Here is a 5,000-nt window from a genome sequence, read left to right on the forward strand (position 1 = left end):
AATCCACCGTTAGCATCAATGGCTGCTTCAACACAGCGTCGGGAGCGTTAACGTTCCCGAAGCAGATGATCTTTATCAATTTTGGACATAGTGCAGGTTATGCCGACTTAAGAGATTGTATGATGTTATAGGGGTGTTGATTGACTGCTCATTCTGTCTGGGAGAACATGATTATGGAGATTGACACCCATCCACGCTTAGGTTGTCATGAAGACGCGTGGCTTAGTGGTTAGGGCATTCGGCTCACAATCGTAAGGTCGTGAGTTCGATTCCCGGCGAAGCGTTGTGTCCTTCAGCAAGACACTTTAGTTCACGTTGCTCCAGTCCACTGAGCTGGCAAAAATGAGTGGTACCTGTATTTCAAAGGGCCATCCTTGTCACGCCGAATCTCCCTGAGAACTACGTTAGGGGTACACGTGTCTGTGGATTGCTCAGTCACTTGCACGTTAATTTCATGAGCAGACTGTTTCGTTGATCGGATCAGCTGGGACCCTCGTCGTCGTAACCGACGGAGTGCTCCTAGGTTGTCATAGCTTTATGTGACGGCGCAGAGTTTTGTTGGAAGACATACAGTCTTCCGTTGCGTACTGTTAATCCAGGGTCCCACAACTTTCTCCAACACCTCTGTGTAGTAAGCGGCATTGGCTCTTAAGCCCCTTGAAAAAAAAAAATAGTAAGGAGGCACCACACTTTCCTCGTTGCTGACGACTCTCAGAAACATCACAGTTGCTGGGAAGTTAGTACGCATAACCGTTGGAACCTCATTCAGGGACTCTACATAACCATTTGTTGCTCCTTCGGTTTGCCTTTTTGTCCTGATCGAAGTTTTTCTCATTCACACGCTTATACGTACACACGCATATACGCATACAGAGATGTATTTGCATACAGCTACATACACACACGCATACATACATACATACACGCACGCATGCAGATACAGACAAGATACGCATTCACATACGCACACACACACACACACACACACACACAGAGGCACACATACACGGGTACAGACACACGTATGCACGAGCATATTCCTACAGACACACATACGAATGCACACACATACACACACACACATACATGCATCCCCCCACGCCCTACCCCACCCTACCCACATATCCTTCTCTATTTCTTTGATGGCTTGTTCAGAATTAATTCCATATTCTGAACTGTTGCCAACCAAAGTCTACGGCAGGTGGTTCTAGTTTACTTTCGTATCTGCCTCCACTGATAAGAGAACTGCTCAACTCCATTACACTCGTAAAGATTGTCGGATCAGAGAATGAGTTTCCTCGTCTGATCGATATCGAATCGAGAGTATTTTAAACGCTTCTTACTGTAGAAAGGTAAGGGGTGTGGCAGGGAAAGAAAGAGAGATAGGAAAGAAGGAAGGAAAGAAGGAAGAAAGGAAGAAAGAAGGAAGGGAGAAAGGTAGGAAGGAAGGGGGAGAAAGAAAGAAAGAAAAGTGAAAGATAGAAAGGATGGAAGGAAGAAAGGAGGGGAGAAAGAGAAAGAAAAAAGGAAGGGAGAAAAGAAGAAAGAAAGAACAAAGGAAGAGAGGGGGAGAGAAAGATAGAAAGGGAGAAAGGAAACAAGGAAGGGAGGAAGAAAGGAATGAAAGAAAGAAAGAGAGAGGGAGGAAAACAAAAAGAGAAAAAGATTTAGAAAAGATGTTTTGCGGACGAAAGAAAAGCGAAAGTAACGCAGTTTTATCTGCATTAGACTGATGTCTATCCGCTCTGATACCCTTCTTATTACCTCAAACTTCCTCATGCTGTACACTTCACTGCCAATGGTAGGAATAGCACAGCAGATACACAGAGACGAGGAACTTGAACGCTTATCGTCTCATTTTATCATTTTAATTGAAGAAAAACGTTTTGAATATAATGTTAATACGGAGAATTAAGAAGATTATCCACTGCCCTATTTTTCTTCCTCATTCTGCTTTATCCTATTGCATTTAGTTGTTGATAATCTCTCTCTCTCTCTCTCTCTCTCTCTCTCTCTCTCTTTAATCTATACACACACCTAAGCACACATGGAGCCCCATCTTCTATAAATAGTCTTCTTTAATCATTTCACCACTGGAGAAGATTGGAAGAAGTCCGTTCTGCAAAAGGAACACATATTTATCTGAGTTTATGTTTCCATTACACTCCACCAGCTCGGACTGACCATTGCTCCAAATTGCTCCCCAGAACATCACAGAATAGCTGCCTTGTTTCATTGTTGGCAGCAATCTTTTCACTCGACCACTGTCAGAAAATGCAGCAAATCTGGACTCATCAGAGAATATGACAGTTGCCCAAAATGATAGTGGTCACTCCAACATCTCACTGGCCCAAACTTTTCTCCACACGATATTGGTTGGTTTAAGAAGTGGCTTCCTTCTTGCTGTTCTGCCATAGTAGCCAAGTTTGTGGAGATACCTGACAACTGGTCAGGGACTGATATCAACTTGTTCTGCTATGTTAGAGGCCTTACAATTAAGATTATTCTCCACGCTTTAAATAACAAAGCAACGGGTCCTGTCAGAGGGCTCTAGTCGACATGAGATAGGTGATATGGACTCTTTCCCCTCTCTAGTGAATTGCGCAATCACCCTTTTAACTGTAGAAAGTGGGATCCCAAAGCTTTCTGCGATTGTACGCTAAGTCCACCTTAAGATTGACCCACAATACGGCCTCTTTCAAATTTGGACAGTTCCAAGGCTTCTTTTGTACATGGCATGATTAAACAGTCACATATAGAACCTAAAACATAGAAATGTCCATTAATATGTTTTATGGGATGCCTATTTACTTCTGTCATGCCTGTATATATATATATATATATATATATATATATATATATATATATATAGATATGTGTGTGTGTGTGTGTGTATACATTCATATATATATACATCTATATACATGCATACAGTACATGCATTCATACATACCTACATATATATATATATATATATATATATATATATATATATATATATATATATATATATATATACATATATAAGTATATGCATACTTAAATCACTTTCTGTGGGTGTATGTGTATGGTGTGGGCATGTGAACGTTGTATTTATGTCGGTATCACACACACACATACACACAGACACACACACGTATGTATATATATATATATATATATATATATATATATACATATATACATACATACATACATTTCAACACATATATTTATTTATATATGTGTACGTATATTTGTGCGTATGTATGTGTACATGCGCACATGCGAGTGAGTGGCCATGTGCGTGTGTGCGTGAGTGCTCGCGCGCATGTGTGTGCGTATGTGCTTGTTCACCTCAGTCTAGATAGGCAAGGAAGTTATGAGATCGAATTTCTAGAAGCAATATTCTCAGAGCGACCTTTCAGACTCTGGTGATATCCGTTTCCGGGTACGCTACAGGCAATCAGCCCACCCATCCACCCGGATGTATCCACCCATATTCTCTATCCTCTCAAATTACACTTATGCCATGTTTTAAGGCCAAGAATTTTGTAATCGCCAACACCTCGGCATCATGTTTATGTAATTGTTACACACACACACACGCACTAACGCAACCTGCACATGAACTCACACATATGTACATATACATACATATACACATACATATATATATATATGTGTGTGTGCGTGTATATGTATATATATATATGTATATATATATATATATATATATATATATATATATATATATATATATATATATGTATATATATATATATATAAATATATATATATATGTATATATAAATACATATATGTATATATATATATATATATATGTGTGTGTGCGCGTGAGTAAATATATATGTATGTATATATATATATATATGCACATATATGTATGTATGTGCAAATAAATGTGTGTGTGTGTAAAGGGGTACAAGATATGTAAATGAATCTCATAGACATGCATTAGTTTTGATATGAGCTTACGATATTATCTTGATATATTTATATATATTTATCTCATTCGTATTTGATATGACTATGTAACTCGTATATAAATGAAAAAAAGGATATATATGTTTATATTATTTTATATTATGATATTATATATATATATATATATATATATATATATATATATATATATATACGTATATATAAAATTATAATACAGGGTATTTAAGAGATACTGCCACGCTGAAAAATAGCAGTCAAATCCTGACTCTAAAACCACAATAAATGTCCACATAGCATAAGGAGCGAAAACGAAGACCAAATAAACCGTGGTCTTCGTCTTCGCTCCTTGTGCTATGTGGACATTTATTGTGGTTTTAGAGTTAGGATTTGACTGCTATTTTTCAGCGTGGCGGTATCTCTTAGATACCCTGTATTATAATTTTAAATAATTATTACCTTTGATGGTTTTTATTCCCATGCTGACCACTTGATAAAATCAATATTTTAAATATCGATCTTATCCTTATATATATATATATATATATATATATATATATATATATATATATATATATATATATATATATATATACACGTATATATATATATATATATATATATAACAGAGTTATTGGCAAGGGATCATTAATCCGAGCAAAATATTTCATAAGTTCCCTGTTTACTCACCAGGCTAACAATATTATCCTGAGTAGAAAATGACCACCAAGTATTCTTATAGCAGGATCCAGGTTACACACACACACACACACACACACACGTATGTATATGTGTATATATAGATATATGTATGTATATATATATATATGTATGAAGTACCAGTTGCATATTGAGGTCGATGTAATCGACTAGTCCTCTCTCCTAAAATTTCAGGCCTTGTACCTATAGTAGAAAGGATTATCATTATTATTAAAAAGGCGGCGTGCTGGCAGAATCGTTAACACACCGGGCAAAGTGTTTAGCGGTATTTCGCTCGTTGGTAAGTTCTGAGTTCAAATTCTGCCGAGGTCGATTTTGCCTTTCATCCTTTCGGG

The sequence above is a fragment of the Octopus bimaculoides genome, chromosome 18 (assembly GCF_046866305.1).
Source record: "Octopus bimaculoides isolate indiv1 chromosome 18, ASM4686630v1, whole genome shotgun sequence".
Classification (NCBI taxonomy): Eukaryota; Metazoa; Mollusca; class Cephalopoda; order Octopoda; family Octopodidae; genus Octopus; species Octopus bimaculoides.